A 12,568-nucleotide genomic window follows, 5' to 3' on the forward strand; every position below is an offset into this window, starting at 1 on the left:
CTGTGAAGCGTTTTGGACCATCCAGAGGTTGTGAAAGGTGTTATATAAATTAAACTTTTTTTTGCTGTAATCTTTGTGACAGGAACTGCTTCGAGAGTTGCCTAGTGCTTCACGTCGTTAGTGTGTGCTTAAACTGGACCATCTGACGGGCAACACGACAGCTCAGTGACTATCACTGTTTGCTGTGCAGACACATGGATTTGGGTCGGTGTCTGTGGGAGTTTGCGCATTCTCCCCGTGCTTGCGTGGGTTTTCTCTGGGTGCTCCGGTTTCCTCCCACACTCCAAAGATGTGCTCTTGGGCTGATTGGTGTAACAAATTGTCCCTAAATTAGTCTCCCCTCAATCTTCCCCAAGACATTCTCCCCGTGTCTGCGTAGGTTCCTTTGGGTGCTCTGATTTCCTCTCATAGTCCAAAAAACGTGCTGGTTAGGTACATTGGCCGTGCTAAATTCTCCCTCATTGTACCCAAACAGGTGCTGGAGTGTGGCGATGAGAAACCTCTTCTAACCAGCACAGATGGAAATTTAGATGTGATAATCGATAAACAGAATTATCAGCGTACTAGTTCTTTAAAGACAAGCTCTCTTCCATCCATTGTTTCATTAATTGAAAACAGTAAATACTTCAACTGCGGAGGATGAAAGTATCTTGATTTATTTCTGTTTATATCCTGTTTCAGTATTAAGCTGTCCCAGGTCAGTACAACCTGGTCCAGGAATATCTCTATTCAGTATTATAAAGACATTTCCATTAAGCTTCTCTCAGAGTGGGATAACACAATTAGCATCAACTCACTGGCAGTTTTATTCGATCCATTCTGAGCCCAGAGGAAGTTGCATAGGTTACAAGTTTCCACTTTCATTCTGAGTATGGTTAACTTCAAAAATAAACGATTGGCTTGAGACAATTTAGACTCAGTTAATTAGGGTCCTCCTACGTCCAGCAGAGGCATTTCCATCCAACCTGTCTCTGTTGGGTTTAAACTCAGGCGAGGGGGTGCCCTTTGGTCTGTGCCAGCCTGGCACCCTGACACTGTCCAGTGGGCATCCTAGAACTGGGTGGGAGAGAGTTACAGAACTGGCGTACACATCATTTGAAATCAGTGCACATTTCCAGATTACAAAATCCTGCCTCCTTTCCACATTTTAGGGGTTGTTTTCCCAAAAGAAGCTAAGTGCCAATGGGCAGGAAAACGGGTGATTTTTTTGGGGAATTTCCAGCACTCACAGAGTCCACCAGGGGATTCACACCAGTAAGAGAGAGGGACCTAATCCCACCCAAGGGCTACATCAGTGCACTGAATGGTCCATTATTATATGTGCCGATCTTCTATGCACTGCCTCTCCCCCCTCATTGCCAGTTTCCCTATCCCTAGCCTCCTGATGGCTTCTCTGCTCCCTGTGATTGCCAGACTCCCCAACATCCTGCCCCCAATTACTGGCCCCAACATTACCCCCTCCCGATTGCTAACCCAACACCATGAACAGCCCTGATCACCCCCTCCCTCCCTCTCCCAACAATCATTGTGCAGAGTGTGTTCCCCCTACCTCCCCCCACTGCCACTGAGCTGCCTGCCCTATGTGGCCTCACCCCCCAGGAGGCCCTGTCCCTCAGGACCCTCTCCCTTGGTATTGTTCTAGGGTGCCAGTGGACAGTGCCAGGGTGCCAGGCTGGCACTGACCAAGGGGCACCCCCTTGCCCCTGACTTCCAGGGTGGAACTCAATGGTCTTTGCCCCCAACAGTGAGCCATCGCGTTTTGGTCCCCATGTCTGAGCAGCCCTCCCTCAGCACTGACCCTCTGACAGTGCGGCACTCCCTCAGCACTGACCCTCTGACAGTGCGGCACTCCCTCAGCACTGACCCTCTGACAGTGCGGCACTCCCTCAGCACTGACCCTCTGACAGTGCGGCACTCCCTCAGCACTGACCCTCTGACAGTGCGGCACTCCCTCAGCACTGACCCTCTGACAGTGCGGCACTCCCTCAGCACTAACCCTCCGACAGTGCGGCACTCCCTCAGTGACCCCTAGTTCCTGATTCTCCCACAAGAGGAAACATCACTGAGGAAAGCTCAGTGACTATCACTGTTTGCTGTGCAGACACATGGATTTGGGCCAGTGTCTGTGGGAGTTTGCGCATTCTCCCCGTGCTTGCGTGGGTTTTCTCCGGGTGCTCCGGTTTCCTCCCACACCCCAAAGATGTGCTATTAGGCTGATTAGTGTAACAAATTGTCCCTAAATTAGTCTCCCCTCAGTGTGGAATGCCATAAGCATAGATAAGGGTCATGGGTGGAGGGGGGACTGGTAATGCTAAAATGGCGGCGCGGGCTCGTTGGGCCGAGGGGCCTGTTTCCCGGGCTGTTTTGTTCTTTGTTTGTTGTTTGTATTCTCTTCACATCTATCTTGTTAATAATTATGGGACTTAATAGGATTGAGGGTTATAGGTAAGCCTAGTAGGTAGAGATATGATCGGCACAACTTGTGGGCCGAGGGGCCTGTTTGTGCTGTAGTTTCTCTATATTCTATAACCCTCAGGATCTTAAAGGGTTCAATAAAGTCTTCTCTTACTTTTCTAAACTCCAGGGCATACAAGCCAGACCCATCTAACCTTCCCTCACAAGACAATCTGTCCCTTTCAGGGAATAGCCTGGTAATTCCCACAGCGCCAGGGACCTGGGTTCGATTCCCAGCTGTCTGCGCAGAGTCTGCACATTCTCCCAGTGTCTGTGTGGGTTTCCTCCAGGTGCTCTGGTTTCCTCAAATAGTACAAAAGATATGCACTAATTGGGCAGCACGGTAGCACAGTGGGTTCACAGCCTCAGGGTCCTGGGATCGATTCCCGGCTCGGGTCACTGTCTGTGTGGTGTTTGCACATTCTCCTCGTGTCTGCGTGGGTTTCCTCCGGGTACTCCGGTTTCCTCCCACAGTCTAAAGATGTGTGGGTTACAGTATTACAGTGCAATATTACAGGGCAGAAGGAGGCTATTCAGCCCATCGAGCCTTCACTGATTGAGCCCACCCAGGGCTGATTCCCACCCCCGTGTATTTACCCTGTTAATCTCTCCAAGGGGCAATTTATCATCGACAATCCGCCTAACCTGCACATCTTTGGAGGAAACCGGAGCACCTGGAGGACACAGACACAAGAAGGATGTGCAGACAAACAGTGACCAAAGCTGTGAATTGAATCCGGGTCCCTGGAGCCGTGAGGCAGCGGTGCTAACCTCTTTGCCACCAGTAAATCTCCCAGGGAGCTGGGGGGGTGGGGGAGGACATTACACTGCAGATACGGCAGGGGCAGGCACGGTAGCACAGTGAGTTAGCACTGCTGCTTCACAGCTCCAGGGGCCTGCGTTCGATTCCCGGCTCGGGTCACCGTCTGTGTGGAGTTTGCACATTCTCCTCGTGTCTGCGTGGGTTTCCTCCGGGTGCTCCGGTTTCCTCCCACAGTCTAAAGATGTGCGGGTTAGGTTGATTGGCCATGCTAAGAAATTGCCCCTTAGTGTCCAGGGATGGGTAGGTTAGCGGGATTAGTGGGTATAATATGTAGGGATATGGGGGTAGGGCCTGGGTGGGATTGTGTTCAGTGCAGACTCGATGGGCCGAAGGGCCTCTTTCTGCACTGTAGGCTTCTATGATTCCACGTGCTGGTGTACTGGATATGTAAAGTTGCCCCTGAGTGTCAGGGAGACAGCTAGGGTAAATACCTGGGCTTATGGGGATAGAGCTTGGGTGGGGTTGTTGTCAGTGCTGGTTTGAGGGGCCTCCTTCTGCACTGTAGGGATTCTAGTTCTTCTCTGAACAGATTCTAATGCATTTATATCTTTCCTTAAAAAGGTGACTGATACTATCCACCTCCAGATGTGGTCTCACCAATGCCCCGAGCAACTGAAACATAACCTTTTGGCTTTTGTGTTTGATTCTCATTGCAATAAACATTCTATTAGCTTTCCTTACAACTCATTGGGCCTGCATGCTAGCCTTTTGTGATTCATGCACTAGGACACCCAGATCCCTCACCAATCTCTCACCATTTAGATAATATGCTTATTTTTAATTTTCCCTGCCACAATGGACAATGTGAACATTTGCCCACATTATGCACCATTTGCCCACATTATACATCATTTGCCCACATTATACACCATTTTCCAGATCTTTCCCCAATCATGTATCCAATCTATATATTTTAGCAGCCTCGTTACATCCTGTTCACAATTTGTGTTCCTACGTACCTTTGTGTCACCAGCAAATTTAGCAACCAAACCTTGAGTCCCTTCCTCCAAATCATTGATAAAAATTGCAAAAAGTTGATGCCCCAACACTGATCCCTGAGACACACGACTCATCACATCTTGCCAACATTCATGCCTACACTCTGTTCTCTGTTATCTCGCCAATCGTCTACCTTTGCCAACATGTATGCCATGAGATTTTATTTTTTGCAGTGACTTTCGATGTGGCACCTCATCAGATGCCTTCTGGAAATCTAAGTACAGTACATCAACCTGTTCCCCTTTATCCACAGCACATGTTACTTCCCCTAGTCTTTGTAATTTTCCTGATTTCCTCCCTCCCTTCCATTTCCTGATTTCTAGAAGTTATTTGTATAATGTATACTGAAGAATGATGCATAATACTTGTTCATTTGATTTGTTATCTCTTTATTTTCCATTATTGTTTACCAAAGACTCACTTTCTGCAGGGCAAAACCTCACTTTGTTAACTCTTCATATTTAAATACACAGAGAGAAAAAGAGATTTACAGCACAGAAAGAAGCCCTTTGGCCCATTGTGTCTGTGCCAGCCATCAAGGACCAATCTATTCTAATCCCACTTTCCATCACTTAGTCCATGGTCTTATCGATAGAAACTCTTACTATCCATCTTTTTGGGAGTGATTCTCCCAAAAAAGTTCTAAGCGTTGAGTTCGCGGGAGAACTAGTGTAAATCACGATTGTTTTTCCAGTGGGAGTTCACACTCGAACCTCCCACGCTCTGTGCAATGCAGAGATCACAATCTTGGATATCATTCAAAGCTCAGTGGTGGGGCCTATTCATGCCAGAGTAAGGCTATATCTTCCAAAATAACAACAGGACAATACTAAAGGCTCTGTATCGAAACACACATAACATACAATGAATAACAGATGAACTGCAGATCGCAAATAGAAATAAATAAGCATGATCTGATAGCCATTACAGACACATGGGTACAGAGTGATTTCAATTGGGACATGAATATTGAAGGCTACAGGATATATAGGGAGGCCAGGGAGCAAAGGAAAGGTGGATTATGTTAATCCATAATACTATTGGCATCATACAGAGGGGTTATCTAAGTTCAGGAAACCAGGATGTAGAAGCAGTTTGGGTTGAGATGAGGAATGATAAAGCACCAGAAGTTTGCCACCCCATCTTCCATTGAATCGCAGTGGGCGATTGGGTGGATCCTGGAAAGGTACGTTGACCTCGGGTGGGATATTTTGCATTCGGGATAAGTGAGGCCATAAAACCCTCCCAAGAAGTCACTAGTGGGAGTAACGTACAGGTCCCCTGACACATTGTAGGGCAAAGTATAAAGGAAGAGCTAATGGGAACTTGTCAGAAAACTACAGCGATAATCAGGATGGATTTTAATCCACAGATCTGAAAAATCCGACGGTAAAAGATAGCCGTGATGATGAGTTCGTAGAATATTTTTGGGATAGTTCCTTAGAACAGCAGAACTAGAACCAACCAGAGAGAATACCGAGTATTGGCAATGAGGCAGGATTAATTCATGATCTCATAACAAAGGTGCCCCGAGGAAGCAGCGATCATAATGTGATTGAACTTGGCATTCGGTTAGAGGGAGAGAAGCATGGGTCTGAGAATAGTGTCTGAAACTTAAATAAGGGCAAATATGTGGGCAAGAAAGCAGAGCTAATGAAAGTGAACTGGTGGTGGAATGTGACGACTAGAGGATTTTCACAGTAACTTCATTGCTGTGTTAATGTAAGCCTACTTGTGGCACTCATAAATAATAAAAAAAAATCCCCCAGCCTATACGAGTGAAACTCAACAACTGCAGCACAGTGGCACGGTGGTTAGCACTGCTGCCTCACAGTGCCAGGGACCCGGGTTCGATTCCTAGCTTGGATCACTGTCTGTGTGTGGTTCCCTCCGGGTGCTCCGGTTTCCTCCCACAGTCCAGAGATATGCAGGTTAGGTTGATTGGCCATGCTAAATTGCCCCTTACTGTCAGGGGGAGTTTAGCAGGGTAAATACATGGGGTTATGTGGTTAGAGCGTGGGTGGGATTGCGTTCGGTGCAGGCTCAATGGGCCAAATGGCCTCCTTCTGCGCTGTAGGGATTTCTATAATAACTGAGAACGAGGACCCGTCAAAATAAGTCAAAGTTCCTTTCCAAACCCTTCCCAGTTTGAAGGATAGGCTATTGACCTGAAACCTTAACTTTGGCCCTCTTTGGCAGACACTGCCAAACCGGCTGAATATTCCTAGCATTCTGTTTCAAATCCCGGATTTCCAGGTTTTGGTGCCAAGGTGATGCCATTCCACCCCCCCCCTGCCCTCATCTATTTGGGTAACCTGGCCAGCCAAATTTGGATTGGTTTGCCTCATTCTCTCCATGGTATGGAACTCTGGCCGTGCCCAACAAACCACAAAGCTATTTTTTGCACAATACCCAACATTTAACAAACCCAAGGAGACATTTTTTTTCAAAGTATAACATGAAAGCTGTATAATTACAAACCCAGACATTAGCCCAACATAGATAGTAAACTTTTGACACTAAATCAGAGTCTTCCACACACTTTTGGCGAAGGCACTGCTCGTAGCTATTTGAGAGGGAACGATTTGGTAAACCTAATTACAATTCGGACAGCACTGTTGCTCACATTCTTCCACCCATAATTTCCCTTTTCGGAAGGAACTCTGCAGAGTTTTTAAACGCACAGCCGGCAGGACTACGTAGGATTATCTCACAGAGAAGGTGTGGATGAGATATTCATGAGCAAAAGCTCTCAGAGAAGCTACTCCACAACCAGGCGGTGGGATTTTAACATTATTACTGCTCTTGGGATGTCACTGGCAAGGCCAACAGTTACTGGCCGTTCACCCTAACCCTAACCCTCACCACCCCACACAAGAGAAGACTCAGTAAGAAGTCTGACAACACCAGGTTTACAAAAGAACAAAGAACAACACAGCACGGGAAACAGGCCCTTTGGCCCAACGAGCCTGCGCCGCCCATTTTAACATTATGAGTCCCCTCCTCTACCCGTGACCTTTGTCTACGCCCATTGGGGAAGATTGAGGGGAGACTAATTTAGGAACAATTTGTTACACCAATCAGCCTCAGAGCACGTTTTTAGGGTGTGGGAGAAAACCGGAGCACCCGGAGAAAACCCACGCAATCACGGGGAGAATGTGCCAAGCTCCCGCAGACACCATGTATCTGTACAGCAAACAGTCACTGAGCTGTCGTGTTGCCCGTCAGATGGTCCAGTTTAAGCGTACACTAATGACGTCAAGCACTAGGCAACTCTCGAAGCCCTCGCATGACCCACCGCATGTATGCCCCTCGTTGGACAACAAGGCGGACTGAATCATCTGTGAAGTAAAAGGAAAGACATCAATAAACATGCAAAACTTAGACATTTACGGAATCCCCAGAAGCTCAGAAGTAAGACAAAGTGAGCCATAAAATGTGTTGGAAGGTCCGTAGGAATCAATTGATTCCCAGGGACGTCCCAAGGCTCTCGATCTTTATTTAGATCAGTATCCTCTATCCCTCCATCTCTGATCCGCTCATGTGCCTACCTAAGTAAGCCTTAAACAACCCCAGCGTGCCTGCCTCCACCACCCTACTTGGCAGTGCATTCCAGGCCCCCACCACCCTCTGTGTGAAAAACCTCCCTCCAACATCTGAATTATACCTCGCCCCCCCCCCCCATCCTAAACCTGTGGCCCCTCGTAACTTTTGTATCCAACCTGGGAAAAAGCTTACCTCTGTTCACTCTATCTATACCCTTCATAATCTTATACACCTCTATTAAATCTCCCCTCATTCTCCATCTTTCTAAGGAAAACAGCCCCAATTTGCTCAATCTCTCCTCATAACTCAGTCCTTCCATACCAGGCAGCATCCTGGTAAACCTCCTCTGCACTCTCTCCAGAGTCTCCACGTCCTTCTGGTAGTAAGGTGATCAGAACTGGACGCAGTACTCCAAATGCGGTCTAACCAACGTTCTATACGACTGCAACATTAGACTCCAGCTCTTATACTCTATACCCCTCCCTATAAAGGCTAACACACCATAAGCTTTCTTCACAGCCTTCTCCACCTGTACTGCCACCTTCAAGGACTTGTGTACTTGAACCCCCAGGTCCCTCTGCATTTCTATACTCTTAATAGGCCTACCATTTATCGTGTAACTCCCCCCTACATTATTTCTTCCAAAATGCATCGCCTTGCATTTATCTGGATTAAATTCCATCTGCCATTTCTGTGCCCAATATACCAGCCTATCTATATCCCGCTGTATTGGTTAAGTCTAACCAATTAATTTGATAGTAAACTCGCAAGCTTTCGGGGTTTGTCCCTTCATCTGACGAAGGGAACAAACCCCGAAATCTTGTGAGTTTACTATCAAATAAATCAGCTTGTTTAGCTTGTTAATTTAGCCTGTAGGTAACTAGCTCACTACCATAACCAGGACGCTATTACTCAAACACCAGTGATGGCCTCATCTTCTGCTGAGGCACTTTGATGGTGATGGTGACGGTGATGGTGATTGTAGTGTGGTGATGGTATAGTGATCGTGATTGGGATGGTGATTGTGACGGTGATGGTGATTGTGACGGTGACAGTGATGGTGATTGTGACAGTGACGGTGACGGTGATGGTGATTGTGACGGTGATTGTGACGGTGATGGTGATTGTGACGGTGACGGCGATGGTGATGGTGATGGTGACGGTGTTGGTGACGATGACAGTGACGGTGACGGCGACAGTGACGGTGATTGTGATTGTGAATGTGACTGTGACAGTGATGGTGAATGTGACGGTGACGGTGACGGAGACTGTGATTGTGACGGTGACGGTGATTGTGACGGTGACGGTGATGGTGATTGTGACGGTGACGGTGATGGCGACAGTGACGGTGACGGTGATGGTGATGGTAGTGATGATGGTGACGGTGACAGTGATTGTGATGGTGACGGCAGTGATGATGGTGATGGTGACGGTAACGGTGACAGTGATGGTGACAGTGATGGTGACGGTGATGGCGGTGGTGATGGTGATGATGGTGGTGATGTGACGGTGCTGGTGATTGTGACAGTGATGGTCACGGTAATGGTGACGGTAATGGTGACCATGATGGTGACAGTGGTGGTGATGGTGACGATGGTAGTGAGGTGACGGCGATTGGGATGGTGATAGCAAGCAGCTTTCTCTAACCGTTACAGTCAGTTTGCTCCCACTGAGCGTCTCAGCCGGCCAATGCAGGGGGTGGTGGAGGTCCGTTATATTGATGTGGGACTGGGTGCTGACCAGTCTGTTTAAGGACCATGGCTTGCTTTACCTACAGATGATTGGTGACCAGTTGGGTGTTTACAACAATCCAACAACCGCACGGACACATTTACCGATAGAAACTTTTTATCCTTAAATTTAAAAACAGAATTGATCTCAAATTTTCAAACAGCTTTGATGCGGTTACAAACTCATGCCCCTGTATCATTATTTCTCAACCATCTGCATTAATTACCCTGTAACGTAACGATGACACTATCCAAGGTGAACGCAGGGAGAGTGTGCCAGTGGATCGAAAGAAAGGGGATTTCTCCAAACACACTACACGCTCTAATAAAGAGATAAGACTGTATCTGCAACACAGTGTGAGTGTGTGCAAACACACGCATTTACAGCTTATTTATTATTGCCACAAGTCGGCTGACATTAACACTGCAATGAAGTTACTGTGAAAACCCCCTAGTCACCACACTCTGGCGCCTGTTCGGGTAACACCGAGGGAGAATTTAGCGCGGCCAATGCACTGTAACCAGGATTCAGACTGCGGGAGGAAACCGGAGCGCCCGGAGGAAACCCACGCAGACATGGGGAGAATGCGCGGACTCCGCACAGACAGTGACCCAATCGATCCCTGGCGCTGTGAAGCAGCAGTGCTAACCCACTGTGCCACCATGCCACATCACTGTGTGTGGCGTACAGTTTCTAACACAATACATGTTTGGTGGTGGCTGGCAGCGAGTTGAGTGGTTTTTGTTTTGTTGGTGTGATTGAAGGCGATTCCAGGCTCTGCCCCTCAGTGAGTTTCCGAACATATTCAACTCCAGCTTGCAGCAGTTGCTAAGCGAGGGGACCCTCCCCTCACCATCCCTGACCCTGTTAGCTGGTGTATCGCTGACAGCTGACAGGCTGGGTTCCAGGTCGCCGTTCCTTACAATTCTTCCAGCTCTCTCGGCCTTTGTTTAATTTTAAAACAGGATTATGATTTCTACTGGTTTCATTACTGCTCCGTACTGTGTCTGTACCTTTTGTTCTTTAACATCGTTACCACATGGAAATCTCTCCTGAACCCAGGCATATTGTAGACAGGCACCTGACACAGTATTGTTGCGTTAACACTAGTATTTATTAAAGATAATGTCCATTCCAAAATCACCAGGAAAATGGGATGCTGAGGCCTACTGTTGCTGCCTTGCCCCTTGTCTAGATTTTGTTATTCCCCCTGCTATTCTGTCAGTCATTGCCCACTCCTACATCCCAGTCTAGCCTGTGGGAAGGTGGGCTACGATCTTACCCGCAGTTTGGCTCCATCCCTCATGTCCTGGGAGATGTATAGAACCATAGAACCCTACGGTGCGCCCATCGAGTCTGCACCGAACACAATCCCACCCAGGCCCTCCCCCCATATCCCGACATATTATACCCACTAATCCCTCCAACCTACGTATCCCTGGACACTAAGGGGCAATTTCTTAGCATGGCCAATCAACCTAACCCGCACATCTTTGGACTGCGGGAGGGAACCGGAGAACCCGGAGGAAACCCACGCAGACACGAGGAGAATGTGCAAACTCCACATAGACAGTGACCCGAGCCGGGAATCGAACCCAGGCCCCTGGGGCTGTGAAGCAGCAGTGCTAACCCACTGTGCTACCGTGCCTGCCCCTGCCGTATCTGCAGTGTAATGCCCTACCACCCCCCTCAACTCCCTGGGAGATTTACTGGTGGCAAAGAGGTTAGCACCGCTGCCTCACAGCTCCAGGGACCCGGATTCAATTCATGGCTTTGGTCACTGTTTGTCTGCACATCCTCCCTGCGTCTGTGTCCTCCAGGTGCTCCGTTTTCGTCCAAAGATGTGCAGGTTAGGCGGATTGTCGATGATAAATTGCCCCTTGGAGAGATTAACAGGGTAAATACACGGGGGCGGGAATCGGCCGTGGGTGGGCTCAATCAGTGAAGGCTCGATGGGCTGAATAGCCTCCTTCTGCACTGTAATATTTCTATTTACCTGCAGTGTGACCCCCCCCCATCCCCAAACTCTGGGATTCTGGTGAAAAGCCATGGTAATGTTACTCCAGGGCCTAGTAGGGGAGTCGCCTATCTCTATTGCAGTCTCTTGACTGAGGGCTGTAACTGATTGCAGACCAGTTCCTCCTTCTCCCACTCTTCTGGGACCTCAGTAGTGGCCCCATTACTTCTCCACCAAGGTCTCCCTCACATCCAAGAACATCCCAAACCCTTGCCAGCGTTGAGAATGACTCTGGGAGATGGGCAGCGGTTGTGGTGGGATTGGGAGGGATGGGTTAAGCATCCAGAAAACATGAATTCTTTTCCAGTATTTGAAGCTCCGATTGTTACCCAGCCCGGCCCTGATGTGACTCCAGTCCCACAGCAAAATGTTTGGCTCTTAATGACTCTCTGGAATAGCTGGATCAAACTGGAGAACCCCACCACCTCAGGGCAAATTGATATGAGCAACATATTTCTTATCAGCAATCTCTCAACCACTTTGAGGAACCAAAAAAAGTGACCAAAGCCCAGTCCATCACGCAAACCAGCCTCCCATCCATTGACTCTGTCTCCCCGCTGCCTTGGAAAAGCAGCCAGCATAATCAAGGACATAAGAACACAAGAACATAAGAAATAGGAGCAGGAGTAGGCCATCTAGCCCCTCGAGCCTGCCCCGCCATTCAATAAGATCATGGCTGATCTGTCGTGGCTCAGTCCCACTTTCCCGCCCTCTCCCCATAACCCTTAATCCCCTCGCTTATCAAAAACCCATCAACCCGCGTCTTAAATATATTTAGCGAGGCAGCCTCCACCACTTCAACGGGCAGAGAATTCCAGAGATTCACCACCCTTTGAGTGAAGAAGTTCTTCCTCAACTCCGTTCTAAACCGCACCCCCCTTTATCTTGAGGCTGTGCCCCCTAGTCCTACTGTCTTTTCTGAGCGGGAAGAGTCTCTCCACCTCTATCCTATTCATCCCATTCATCATCTTATATGTCTCAATGAGATCTCCCCTCAT

Source organism: Carcharhinus amblyrhynchos, chromosome 23 (assembly GCF_965287045.1).
Source record: "Carcharhinus amblyrhynchos chromosome 23, sCarAmb.v2.hapA, whole genome shotgun sequence".
In the NCBI taxonomy this organism is placed as follows: domain Eukaryota; kingdom Metazoa; phylum Chordata; class Chondrichthyes; order Carcharhiniformes; family Carcharhinidae; genus Carcharhinus; species Carcharhinus amblyrhynchos.